The following is a 14,699-nucleotide window of genomic DNA, read 5'->3' as shown; positions in this document are numbered from 1 at the left end:
CACTGCTAGGGTCTGGAAAGCTGCTTTTCCCCCATGCCAGCCTGGAGAACTCCCGGGGAAGGACTGGCAGCATCCTGCCGCTCCCAGAGGCACCGGCGGAGAGAGCGGCATCCTCGGTCGAGCCGTGTCGGTGCCGAACCGTGACAGCTGGGGGCGGAGGCTCAACCCCGGGGCCGTTCCGGCACCGGAGCCGTCCCGGCCGTGCCGTTCCCGCGGCCGCCGCTGCAGTAGCGGGACCTGCCCGCAGGTGCCGCCCGACTCCGCCGGGAGCGCCGGCTCAGGCCCGGCAGGTCCCGGCGGTTCGGGCATCCCCGGGAGCCCGGCAGGTCCCGGTGGTCCGGGCATCCCCTGCAGGTCCCGGTGGTCCGGGCATCCCCGGCGGCTCTGGGGTCCCCGTGGCTCGGTGGGGCGGGGGGTCCCGGCGGCTCAGCGGGGCTCTGGCTGCTCCCTGCCCCTGCCGATCGCCGGGAGAAGGAGCCTGTGCGGAGCGGGGAGCGGGGGGCGCCCCCACTGCAGCACCCCAGGAGCGCGGGGCAGCCGCGAACCATCGCCGGGAGCTGCCGCCGGTTCCTCGGTACCCGACGGACGCATCGTGTGCAAGAGTTGGGCACTCCATCGATGGTTCTCCAAATTTTCTGCTAATTCTTTTGTTGCTAAGTAGGCTCAGACCTGGCCAGCAGGTCCAGGACAGCGACTGCTCCCCCTGAGCTGGGAACTGCTGAGGTCACACCTCAAAACCGGTGTTTGGTTGAAAAGGTGACATTGAGGTGCTGGAGGTGTCCACAGAAGGGAATGGAGACGGTCTGCAACACAAGGAGGTGTTGAGGGAGCTGGGGGAGCTCAGTGTGGAGAGAAGGAGGCTCAGGAAGGAGCTTCTCACTCTCTACATATACCTGAAAGGAAATTGTAGCTAGATGGGGATTGATCTCTTCTCCCAGGGGACAAGCAACAGGACAAGAGGAAATAGCCTCAGGTTGTGCCATGGGAGGTTTAGGTTGGATATAAAGGAAAATTTCTACCAGAAAACGTTGTCCAGCATTGGACAAGCTGCCCAGGGCAATGCTGGAGTCACCATGCCTGAAGGGATTTAGAAGCCCTGTGGATGTGGCACTTGGTGACATGGCTTAGTGGTGGGCTTGGCAGCCATGTTGTAATGGCTGGACTTGATGATCTTAGAGGGCTTTTCCAACCCAAACAATTCTGTTTCATTTTGGTTCTGTGATTTTAAGAAGGGTGAGCTCTGCCATAGGCTGCAGGGAGCTGTGAGTACAGCACAACAGCAGCCCCTACAGAGCTGCTGTTCCTCTTCAAGGAGAGCTCCAGTAACTCCAGGCAGGATGCTCAGGGGCAGGAGGTCTCCTTTGATGAATATCTGAGGTAAGCCAGCCTGTGTCAGGACTGAGATACAGCAAGGTTCCCAGTGGGTCTCCAAAGCACAATTTGCTGGAGAAATCCTTCAACAGTTGCTCAGTGCCATCTCCAAAGGGCTCTGCAGTGTCAGCCTGGCTGCAGCACCAGGATGGGCTGGTCCCTTCCAGGGTGTTCCCAGCTTGTGTGTCCCTTGAGAGGCTGGCAGGTGATGCAGCTGGATGGATGAAGGCTTCAGAGATGTTTTGCTTTAGGAAAGCCTTTCCCCCACCAGCTACCTGGGCTTTTTAAAGCTTTCCAAGCAGCAGAGCATGTTCAGACTGGAGTGACCAAAAGAGATGCTCCTGGCAGTGGGCTCTGAGGAAGCAACAGTCCCTGCTCTTCTCCAGCCCAAGTGAGAGGCAGAGGAGGAGCAGCTCTGTGCTGTCACCCTGCAGGAAGTGCTGTCAGAGCTGAGATTGCAAAGGTCACATTCACCCTGTCCCTGAATGTGCAGCTCCTGTGCTGGGGGCAGCTGGGGACACGCTGAGGTGATGCTGCTCCTGTGTGTGCACAGAGCTAGCACGTGAGGCTGCAGGAAGCAGAGCAGCTCTGGGGACCAGCCCAGCTCCAGGGCATAAATCCACCCTGTGAATCTCAGTGCTGCAGCTGTCTTTGCAGAATACCTGGTCTGAGCTGTGCAGTCTCATCACAGCTAATTTATTCCTTGTGAGAAGCACTTGTGCACCCTTTACAGCCTTTTTACTCTTTGAAGGCCTCAAAGCTTCCTGTGGAATGTCAGAGACACGTTTCCAGTCCCAGTCTCTGCCTTGGCTATCAGGTGTGCTACAAACCTGCATATCTCTGTGGCTCCCCAGGGCGGCTCACAGCCTGACTCAAGAGCCATTCTGGTGGGGGCTACGTTTTTTCCACAGGGACCTGAAGTGCAAAGATTGCCTCTCCTGTGCTCAAGCTTGAAGATAAAGCAGCAACTTGAAGCTCTGGAGTGTGTCTGGAGGTCGTGGAGCAAAGTTTAAAAGAGGATTTTGCACTACCAGGCTCAGCATTTGGTCTTTAAATTCTATCCCATTTAGAGGGAAAAGGGTCGATTATTTTGATTTCCTAATGTAACAGAGCTTATGCAAGCACATTGTATATCAGCCCACTCATGTTCCTCCAAATTATTCTCTTCAAAATCTTTTTAACCCCTTGGCCAGTTCTATCAAAAACTGAGAGTGGCTAGAGCTGAGCTCCTGCCATTACAAACAGCTGGGCAAAGAATGGCCCTGCCAGGGCTGCAGCTGTGAGAAAAACCAACACAAGCTGTCAGACCTTATTAGACACTGGAGAATCCACTGGAGCTGACATTTGATTGATGCCCAAACCTTGGGAAAAGCTTCACTCAGGGTCTGTGCCCTCCCAGGCACCCAGGTCTGTCCCCCCAGAGAGGCCAGCCTGCTGACAGCCAGGCTCTGCAGATCCTGCAGCTCCCAGAGCTCCTTGTTTGCTTTCTGGTGCCAGGCTGGGCAGGGAGAAGGAGCTTAGCAGAAATCCTGGCCAAAAGGGCCAGTGCTGGTGTTCCAGGTTGGGGCTAAAGGTCCCAAATCCTGCCTGTGCTGGTGTAAAGATGCTGCCCTGGAAGGAGTCACTGCAAGTTATCAGCTCTGCTGCTGGGTGGCACACACTGATAGGGCCTTGGAGGGCACTGAAATCCCTATGATAGGAAATTTCCCTCCATCCAGGGAAATAATGACAGTAGGAATATAGATATTTTCTCACTTTCCCCTCTTCTTTCCGTAGTGTATGTGGGGCACAGGCCACAGTTTTCACCTGAGATTCTCAGTGACCTACAGACCTTCTCTCAAACTGTCATCAGTGTTTGGGAGGTGGCTGAACACTCATTATGAGGTATGTCAGAGGGAAATGGTGACAACAAGGACAAAGCTGAGGTGTTTGGACTCCTCTGATTCCTTTTGGCTGAAATTGAGCCAGGCAGGGCAGATCTGGGCAGATGTGCCCTTTCCTTGACTACAAATGGACAGCGGGAAAAGCTGGAGCACATTTTGAAAAGTCACAGATGTTTTGGAGCTATCACAGCAGATTGGAACAAACAGGAATTGAGAGACACTTTGGAGCCCTTCCAGCTGTGAAAATGAGCATGGTTTGGTCTGGTCCCTGTATAACATTTCCAAAGCAGGTGGAGCAGCTCCTGAGGATGTGTGGAGAGCCCATGGGGAGTCTCCACTCTTTGGCTGCAGGGGAAAGGTGATGCTTAGAGATGAGAAGAGTGTATTTGAGAGGAAGGATTGAGAAGCCAAGTGTCTGTCATGAAAAGAAAATTCTCTGCCCAAAAGGGGAGGATAAAGATACTCTCAGCTGTATAATCTACCCCCAGAAGAAGCTACATTCTCCCTTTTTGATTCTCCTTGCATGAAGAGCATCTCCCCATTGCTTCCTCATCTCTAAATAATTTGATACACAGAGTTCATGACCTGGTGAGTACAAAACAGCAAAAAAAGCAAATGATGGTTATAAGTGTGTGAACAAATATCACCCTGATATTTCCTTTTGAACATAGCAACGTCCAGGAGTCATTGTCAGGAAAAGCTGATCATGATTTTGAGGTTTCTCACTTTTATGCTAAGCTGAGAATAACTTTGATATGCAGAGCAATGATGTTTGAATGTGGTTTTTGGTTTAACACCATACATTGATTTCATTGACACTGAAAGGGGTAAAGCTTTGATTACAGCCTGATTTGCATTGCCTGCAATGCCAGAGCAAACAGTGGAGCTGCAGGATTTATATTGGCATCTTACATCACTCAGACCCGGTGAGATGATGAGTGAAGCAGAGAAGGGTGCTGTGCCCTGAGAAAATACACGAGTTCCCAAGTTATGATAGTAAATTTCCCTCAATCCAGGGGAATAAAGACAGTAGGAATATAGATATTTTCTCACTTTCCCCTCTTCTTTCTGTAGTGGATGTGGGGCAGAGGCCAGGTATTATTTGACATCCCTGCTCTCTTAAGATGTTTTCTCTGTAGAATTAAGCGTCAGAAGTGAGAGCCTTCCCCAGGCCTCACGAAGCCTGGCTCAGTGGGAAAAGCACCGTTTCTGAAGGGAAAGGGTTTATTTTTGCTCAGTCTTGACTCAGCCTTGGCTTTCCCTGCTGTGAGGCTGGAGGAGGAGGAGGGGAGGCCAGGCAGGCTGGTGTGTGAGGATTCATTTCCTCCAGGTCACCAACAACCCTCAGATAAGGTGACACTGGGGTTCAGTGTCAAACTGAACTTGAACCACCTGAAATTCCCAGGGTGTTTTGGGGAGACATCCCTGCTGGAAATGGGTGTTAGGAGAGGTCTGAGCTCTGAAATCTCACTGTTTTCTAGGACCTGTCCTGGGGACAGACTTCCTTGTCCCAGGAACACATTGACTGATGCATGCTCTTTCTGCCACGCTCGGGGATGAGAGGAAGGGAGGAGGAAGGGAGCTGTTTGCTGCTTCCCCCGCCTCTTTTCTCGGTCAGACAGATGCGAGCCACGCGGCTCTGCCTCTGCCTTGGCGAAGGGAGGGGCAGTTTCCTGTTTTTATACAGAAATTCGATAGATCCAGGATGCCTTTGTGCGGCTGCCGGTCCTGATGCACACAGAGGCTGTCTGTGGGCATTCTGAGTGTTATTTCAGCTTTCCTGATGGTCCCTGAGATCCTCCTGGCTGCAAAAGATCTCGGGTTTGAGGATGGAGGGACATCCCTCCATTCCCCTCCATCACTCCATTCCCCTCCATTCCTCCGACCAAATAGTGCAGGAGGTTCCCAAGCACCAGGGAAAAGCTTTTCCTACAAAATCAGAGTCTGCTTTTCCAGGGGTGCATTCTGGGCTATTTTATTTTAATTAATTTTTAATTTTATTTTTAATTTTATTTTTAATTTTATTTTATTTTAAATTTTATTTTAAATTTTATTTTATTTTTTATTTATTTTATTTTATATCTTATTTTATTTTATTCTTATCTTATCTTATTTTATTTTATCTTTTTATTTTATTTTATTTTATTTTATTTTATTTTAAAATTTATTTTATTTTATTTTATTTTATTTTATTTTATTTTATTTTATTTTATTTTATTTTATTTTAATTTTATTTCATTTTTTGCAGCACAGCTCCATCCTGCCCCAGCCATGGGGCTGCTCATCCCAGAGCAGGGCTGTGCCTGGCATTAACATCTCAGGAATCTGCTGCAGGAACAAAGTGCAGAGCCCTGTTTGCAGTGCTGGGGGGAAAGAAAGCACAGGAACTGCCCAGCACAGCAGTCCCACGGCCCAGGCTGTCAAGGAATTGGTCTTGCATAAGGAGAAATGGAGAGCAAGCAGCAAATTGGCCTTGCTGGGTGCTTTGGGCACAATTAATAAGGAGGGAGCTGGGCAAAGGTACTGGATAATTAAGTTGGCTGATAGCAGAGCTCTGTGCAGAGCAGGAATGTGTTGTGTGCTGTCACGCTAAAATTAGCAGCATTTTGTTATAGTGCTTTTCCTTCACAAAATGCACTCGGGTAAAGTTGCCAGCTCCCCTCGGGGAGGGAGGCACCACGTCCTCATCCTGCATGTGGAGGGTTCTGGAGCTGGCTGAGGGAGTAGGATGGGGCTTTTCCTGCAAAAAAAGAGAGGAATTTTTCAATTTCAGTGCTTTTACCCCCCCATCTGGAAGACACAGGGTCCCTCTGGCTGGGCTGACCTGTGGGCTGGGGGATTTTGCCTGTGAGAAAGCTGGAGAATGGAGGGGTGAAGTGGCTGCCTGAGGTCACCAACTGAGTCATGGGTAAAGCCAGGAATAGAAGCCAGCAGTCAGGCTCCCAGCTGCTGTACCTATGGTTATTTCTGTTTGTGCTCTTCACTCCTCTTGCCCATGGTTTACTGAGTGCATTCCAAGAGTAACTTGCCTGCCAAACTTCCTCCCCTTTAAAACCAGAAATGGACAGATAAGATAGTAAAAGAAATAAGTTTAACTGCTGGTATGTGCACAAACATACCTGAACCCCGTCCAAGTTATCAGCCAGTTTTTTTTTTTAATGCTCTTTTGGGACAGGAGAAACTCCTCCAATCTCAAAGTGCCTGTGGCAGTTTGCTGGCACGATGTCAGATGATTTATTTGCTTTGCCTGTGGTCAAAAGGAGAAAAAATTTAAAAAGGAAAAAATAAAGAAACATGTTAGACATAGCAAAACCCGGTCAAGTGACTCCACTATAAATCCCATGAAGGCGATGGGAGAATTGTGGCTCTGGGAATTGGAAGTTTAGACTGTAAACCAAAATAAAACTGAAACCCCAAATAAATGCTACTTTCTCACCCAATAAATTTTCCCAGAATGCCTTATGTGCTTCTCAGTGAAGGCTCTGAGACTTTCTTCCACCAACTTGTAAATCAGATTGGGCCCGAGGCCAGAGAGTCTGGAAAATCCTAAACTGAGGGGTAATGACTTGGATCCTCCTTATTCTTGGCACAAGCAGACTCGGAATGCTCTGTTAGCTCTGTTCAGAGGCAGCACAGAAAGGTTAATCCAGGTAGCAGAGCTGACACCAAGTCAGACCTTACATCAAATGGCAGTGGCACAGGTGAGCAGCCTTGCTGTGCTGTAACCCTGCCTCAGGCTGCTGTCCCAGAGCAGGCACTGAGGATGGGCAGTGCGAATGGGCACTGTGAGGATGGGCACTGTGACCTGAGCTCCATTCCCTCAAATTCACTCCAACAGCCTCCAGGTGTGGACCAGAGCATGGGCTGCCTTTGCATCCCACAGCGCGATCCCATCACATCTTCACACTTGGCTCTGTCTCTCCTTCCTTTGTTTTCTTATCCTTTCCCTTTTTTCCCCCTTTGCATTTTGCCCTCTCTGTTTCTATTTCAGTGCTTTTATTGCAGTTTTGTTTTATGGCTCTCCTCATTCCCTGGCTGAGGGGTGATGCACAGTGTAAGGCATGCAGGAGCTACTGCTGCTGGCACGAGTCCCCTCCAAGAGCAGAGAGAGGTGTCTGGGTCCCCAGGCTGCCATCTGACCCTCAGGATATGGCCCTGAGCATTCCTGACAGGGATCTGGAATCAGAGAACTGCTTGATCTCTGACCAGGAGGGATCCAGCATTGGGTGGTTTTCTGTGTTTCCTCTGTTCTACTTTGCTGGATTCTCCCCAACTTTCTCTGGGATTTCTGTGCAGAGGGATCAGGCTGGAATAATGTTGGTTTGGTCCCCAGATATTTTGTGCACACATATTTTGTGCACCCAGGCTATCCATTTGTGGGAGATGATTTCCAGAGTGTCCCAGGGATAAGGGCTGACCTCTCCTCTCTGCCCTCGTGGTGATTCCCTGATGTGGAGCTGATGAGCAGTGTCCAGCCCAGCTCTCCCTCCTCCTGCCAGTCCTGGCTCTGCACACTGCAGTTCCAGGTCCTTTCACAGAAATTAACATTTACTTTAAGGACTAAAAACAAACAAACCCCAAATAAATCTCCCCACAAAACAAGATCAATAACAACATAGCCAAGTGCTTTGTTTTGCTTAGAAGACGCATCTTTGTACATATCCACTCGTGTGTTGCCAAGTTTTGGAAATCAGCAGAGGCTGACATTGTTTACTGCAAATTAAAGACCCTTTGGAGACATTCTGTCTTGCTTTCCAGTGCAGCCTTGGGCTGAGGGAGGAAAGCACTTGGACAGTAGCATAGAAGAAACCCTGTTCCAGTGTTGCTAACTATAGCATTAATTTCAGAGTCATAAATAACTGCAGTACCATGGTTACAGCACTAGCCAAGTATGATATCATTTAGTTTAGGATTAGGGGAAAATATCTTCCTTCAGGCTGTGGGTTCTAAAATAAGCAACTTTTCCAGTATAAGTTTTCTCCCAAAGACTACACAAACACCAGCCTGTGGCCGTAAATTAGGAGGATTACTCTGGTAAAACTCACTGGATGAGAAGTGTCAGCAGGTAAAACAGCTCAGAGAGCAGATTCTTCCAAGTTCCTCAGGGAATGACAGCCTGGCACTCTGTCAGCTTTCTTAGAAAACAGCACCTTCCGGGAATGGGAGCAAGCTCAGCCTTTCCAACCCAGCTCTGCGGTGGAGAAAAGGTCCCTTCAGAAATGATCATTGCAGAGATGGATTCAGAGACCAGCACTGCCACATTTGAGGAACTGCACAAAGCAGTCCCAGCTCGTGGGCACCCATTGGCCCAGTTGATCAAACAGCTGGGATGTTTGTTTTGCAAAATTTACACACAATTACACACACATACAGACCTGCAGGAGCAACTGGGAAAGGCTGTTGTGAGGGACATGCTGAATGTATGTTTTAGAGAGTACAGCACTATCATGAATTACAGAAAGCACTCAAATGGGATAAGGGTCTCTCATAACAAGAGAAAGTTTTATGCACAGCAAAAAGTGGTCATAGTTTGATAAAACAGGAAACCTGGCTTTAGGGCTCCTGGGTACAAAATCCTAGACCACACAACCCAAAGCACCGATCCCATTCAAAATTGTTCAAGAAGTTATGACAGGAGCTCTGTGTTGGTAGGCTTTATGCCAGATTAGATATTGTCTTTCTCCCTGCTGCCGGCACGCAGCCAGCACAAACGCTGTGTTGTGAGCCCTGGCTGATCCAACAGAAACCTCCTTGTGTGCCCAGGCATGGTCTGGATTGAATTTGTCCTGCTAAATGATCCACTCGTGCTCAAACCTGGCAGAAAGGGCCATAGAATTGTGGTACAAAATTCCATTTCAAGTTTCTTTTTCTTCTCCAATGCCAGGCAAGAGGATTTTGCCCCATGCAGATGTCTGGGATAATCATTGGGATGTTTTCCCTCAGTGGGTTGGATTAGAGGGAGTCCCCCTATGGAAAGCAGTGGATAAACTTGAGCACACTGTGAAAAATGAAATGTCTTTTTTATTTCTGCTCTTCCTGGTCCTGCTCATACAGACAACATCTGAAAAGTGACATTTTGGGATAGGCTGAACCAGCCTGATGCATACACTGCATTCATTAGCCCTGCCTCTCACTGCTGCAGCTGGATCCCTGGTGAGAGATCCTTTGATGGGTAACTTAGATCCTGAGAGCAGAATCCCAGCTTTCAAGGAGATTTTGGGCTTCTGCAGCTCTGAGCAGCCTGACAACCCTAGCCTCTTTCTTTTGCTCTTTACCTGTTCTGGGCTTGACTTGGGAAGTGACTGTTCTCCACCACAAAGATGTGGGAGGCCAGCAAGGTTTTCATTTTCTCAGAAATGGGCTCTGCAAACATCATATACCTTGTTTTGAGTTGTGTTAGACAGAGGGATGCTTTTGGTTTAGCAATAATCCTCTGTGTGTGTGAGTTTCTCTGTCTTGAAGTCATCTTTATTGCAGCTGTGCATTACAAAGCAGCCTAAAGGAGAAAAACAGAGAAAGAAGATAGAAAAATGATATTTGTGTATGAGGACACAGGTTTTGTAACTCATACCAGAATTATCTGGTATGAGTTACAAGATAAAATGCAAAGGTCATCTGGGCAAGGGAGTGGATAGAAGAGGTTAACTGACATCAGTGCTAATTTAGGGTCAATAACTTCTTTAATTCAGCCAGTGAATTAAAGTGTTGCTGTCAGGCTCAGAAGATGGACAACACTTGTGGCTTTGATGCTAATCTGTCCTTTAGCCCTCACAAACTCAAATCTGTGTCATTTCTTGGGCTCTGCCCATTTTCTCTGCAAGAACTGCAGGACATCCATTCACTGCCAAACAATACAGGACCCTGATCTACTCTGGGATTTCTACCACCACAAAGGGCTTTGCTCTTACAGTGACCCAATCTTATTTCATCAGGGTAATTTAGAGCTTCACTGTTCTCTCCAAATCCTCTGCTGTCAGGGAATAGAGTCAGGTCTGGGCATATTTTGTCGGTAGTTGAGCTGCAATATTCCAGACAGCCTAGTCTGTATTTGGGATGGGGATTGGAGAGTTTAAGGAGCTCTCTCTCCTGCAAGGGGAACCATCTGTCAGAGCTGTGTGTGGAGCTTTCCTTGCAAGTTCCTGGAAGCTGCTCCCCAGTGTAGTTCAGAAATATGCAGGCAATTACAGCTCACTGCTGTTGTACTGAGGCTGCCAGCTGCGGGGTCAGGTTGTCCCCTTTGTTTCCCAGTAATTACTATTTTTAGTTCAGGTTTCATGAGCCCAAAGGTCCTCTGGCTGTGCACTGTGCAACTCCAGGGAAGACAGATGGGGCATTACAGGCACAGTGTACTTAGTCCCTGCCACTCATGAGATTCAAAGTCCAATCTGGTTGGTGAAAGAACAATGTTTTCAAGGTCTGGGAAAAGCTCTCTCTGGGTGGAAGCAGAATATCTGCAGCAGGAGCACAATTAACAGGGAACAATTTCACTCACAGTGAAGCAAGAAGGTTGGGAATGTTCAGGGACCACAGGGGAAGTCTGCCATGGCTGGGGTTGTTTGACTAGCTCAGACCATGTCAGCTTGTCGAGTGCATCCTGAGATATCCACAGCCCTCAGTTCCAAGGCAGGGATTGAAACCAGCCCAAAATCCAGGGAAGGAACTGGGTGTGCAGGGGCTGGGCAGAGCAAGTCAGCACAGCTCCCCAGCTCAGAGCAGAGGGGAAGCCGGGCCAGGCAGCATTCCTGGGGCTGAGCTTCCATCCCAGATCAGTGCTTCCATCCCAAGCTGTGCTTCCATCCCAGCTCAGTGCTCAGGCTGCCAGTGGCCATCCCAGCTGCACGGTGAGCTGAGGGCATGAGGCAAAGCCACGAGGGGCTGCCATGGTCTTGCCGAGCAAGAAAAGCACAGAGATGCTGCCTTGTGTGTGCTTTGCTTCTGGCTGGAAACAACAGAGAGGGTATGAGCCACTGCATATCTGCTGCTCAAGAAATCCCAATACTGCTTTGATGGATCCTAAAAAGAAAAGAAAAAAACCAAAACCAAACATATATGCTTTATATATATATATATTTATGTATTTATATTTATTTATTTATATATATGCTTATATGTGCTTTATATATATATATATATATACACACATATATGTTTATACATGTATGATGTTAAAAATTATCATGCATATTCTAACCTTCCACAAACATTAACCAAGGGATCGTTGTGAAAGGCCTGGGAAGATCCCAGATAGCTCAGTCTTCATTTTACTGAGGCCACTGCATACCTGTTGCTCAAGAAATCCCAATAGTGCTTTGATGGATCCTAAAAAGAAAAAAAAAAAAAAACCAAAAGAAAAACAAAAACCCAAACATATATGCTTTATATATATATATATATTTACATTTCTATTTATTTATGTATTTATGTATAAATTTTTATATATGCTTATATATGCTTTTTTAGCAACACACATACATGTTTATACATGGATGATGCTAAAAAAGTATCATGCATATTCTAACCTTCCACAAACATTAACCAAGGGATTGGTTGTAAACCAAGGCCTTGTTGTAAAAGGCCTGGGAAGATTCCAAATAGCTCAATGTTCATTTTACTGAGGCCACAAATAGTAATTAGCTGACTAAGGAGTGCAAACTCAGCACCCACATTAAACCTGGGAGTTGTGCTCGTGCCTGGCACACACCTGCAGCAGGGACAGCAGCTGGGGAGCACTGCTCAGAATCCATCCCAGCATGGGAAAGCACAGCTCTGGAGCCCAGAATCCATCCCAGCATGGGAAAGCACAGCTCTGGAGCCCAGAATCCATCCCAGCACAGGGAAAGCACAGCTCTGGAGCACAGCACTGTCACACAGACGCAGGCAGGGTGTCATCACACCCAGACAGGCAGGGTGAGGCCAACAGCTTCTGGAACAGGCTGTGTAAAACAGAAGCTGTTGTTGAATTTAGCTCGTTGCTCCTGACACAGGTTCCTTGGTGTCTCAGCAGTGTTCCAGAATAAATCCTGCAGTTCAGCTCCTGCTTCCAGCCCTCGGGGTAAAACTGACTGCAGGTTAAAACAAGGCGGCCACTGGTGAAAATTATACTCAAGGTGGATAAAACACAGATATTATAGCTGAAATGTGGTGATGTGAAGGACACAGGGGGAATAACACAAACCCATGGATGAACTCTGGGAGCTGGGGTCGTTTCCACCACGTCATGTGAACCAAACCTGTCGAGTTTCACATGAAGGGAACAATTATTTTCTTCTCAGAAACTGGAATTTGTAGTAAATATGTGGCAGCCTGTGGTAAGCAGAAGCTATTATTGTCACAGGAAATGCTGCTGGTCAGGAGGAACAAACATTTTGGATCCCCGTGGTGTGAACAAACCTTGAATTTGTCTGTGCTGCACAGACCCTCGGGATTATTACATGGGCAATGCTCTTAATAACAGCAGAGCCTTAGTAAATGGCTTTGACTCTGAGCAGAGAAGCCAACAAGCCATGAAGAATAACATGTAGTGAGCAGAGGAATATTGTGGAGTGTAAACAGCCTGCCTTTGCCTCAGCTGGGCTCTCCTTAGAGCTGCACCCTGATGAACATGACTAGCAGGGAGGTAAATTGATTCAATTTGTGAATTAATAGAAAAAAAGAAAATTTAGGGTGTTTGGAGGGTTTATAACACACAATTGAAAGCGGATGGTGATTTAACTGAGACTAAAATAATCTAATTGAGTGTATAGGATTTAAATTTCTGCCAGAAAATTCCAACTTATCTCAAGTTAGGATCCATCAAAGCAGTGTTAAAGCTGGTCTTTGAGTCAGCAGTTTATGTTCCTGTGGGAGGGAGTGGCATCCCAACCACAGTGGGAGTGGTGCACGGTGCCTGCAAATGACTCAGAATACATTAGCTTTTCACGGTGGATTTTGGGATGAAGATGGAAAGGAAATTAATTTCTATTTGAAATAAAGCCAACAGTGTTTGTGGTTATTATGACCAGTAAGTGATTTCAGTGAAAAATTGGTTCCTGTGCATGACCTAAAAGCTTTGCTGTGCTGTAAATATGTTTTGTAACAGAAATTGTGGATCTTGGGGCTTCTATGTGAACAGTAATGATGTTTAAAAAAAAAAACAGAATAAAGTGAGGAAAAGGATTTTGACTGTGGAGAAAATACTCTGAATTCCAGGGGAAAAGAGGAGAAAAAAAAAAAAAAGAAGAAAAGAAACCAGAAAACCTGGTAGAAAAAATGCTTTAGAGAGGGATTTTGTAAGTAGATTTGAAAGAAAAGCTGCTAAAGACAGAGAAAGGCTTTCTATAAATGAGGAATCCTTTCATTTGTGCTGCTCTTACAAAACAGCACAGGAAATCACACAGGATGTGCTGACGAGGAGAAGGAAGTGGTTTTGGGGATGACACCGAGCCCTGCCAGCCACGCTGGGCTCTCATGGAGGGTTTGTTCTGCTGCCAGTCCCACCCTGAGCGGGGATGGAGAACTTGGGGGGCTCTGTGAGCGTCCCTGAGCCAAACCCCAAACAGCCCCAGCCCTGAGGCTCCCAGTCTGAGCGGGAATAGAGAACTTGGGGGGCTCCGTGAGCACCCCTGAGCCAAACCCCAAACAGCCCCAGCCCTGTGGCTCCCACCCTGAGCGGGGATGGAGAACTTGGGGGGCTCCATGAGCACCCCTGAGCCAAACCCCAAACAGCCCCAGCCCTGAGGCTCCAGGCTGCTGCTGGGCTCTGGCAAAACCTCAGGAATAGAAATTTATGAACCCTTCCCGAGGTGTCTGAGGATGGCCCCAGCTCATGAGAGCCCTGGGACACTCATGGGGACACTTTGGGGAGGAGGTGTCATTATAGAAACAGGGCAAAGCACTCCACTCCTGGGGAACTGCAGCCTGCCTGGGCCATTTTGAGGTGATTACAGCAAAGAAGATAATCCATGTTTATCAAGGTCCTTATTTTCCTCTCCCTCTTGATGTGGTGTGCAGGTTCAGAGGCAGCAGCAGAGCTCTTTGCTGCCCAGGAGGTGCAGGGGGTTTGTCAGCAGACAGCCTCGTGTGACTGCTGCCATCACATGTGCTGCTGCAAATGAAAACAGTTTCTGTTCTAGACACTCATTTGCCACAGATTTGAATATGCTTAAAAATAACTGTGCACAAAAATAATACATAGGGGTGCACCAACAGAATTTTTGTGAGTGTATATATCCATATCCATATCTATCTATCTATCTATCTATCTATCTATCTATCTATCTATCTATCTATCTATCTCTATATCTATATCTCCATATCTATAGATTTATATATCTATATTCTATCTATATTTATTTTATCTATATATTTATAGATATTCTATATATTTGATATATATTCTATTTTCAAATATATATATTTCTACATATTCTATATATATTCTTTATATATATTCTATATATATTGTTC

The sequence above is a fragment of the Zonotrichia leucophrys genome, chromosome 20 (genome assembly GCF_028769735.1).
Source record: "Zonotrichia leucophrys gambelii isolate GWCS_2022_RI chromosome 20, RI_Zleu_2.0, whole genome shotgun sequence".
NCBI classification, from domain to species: domain Eukaryota; kingdom Metazoa; phylum Chordata; class Aves; order Passeriformes; family Passerellidae; genus Zonotrichia; species Zonotrichia leucophrys.
Note: the sequence above shows the minus strand (reverse complement) of the source record.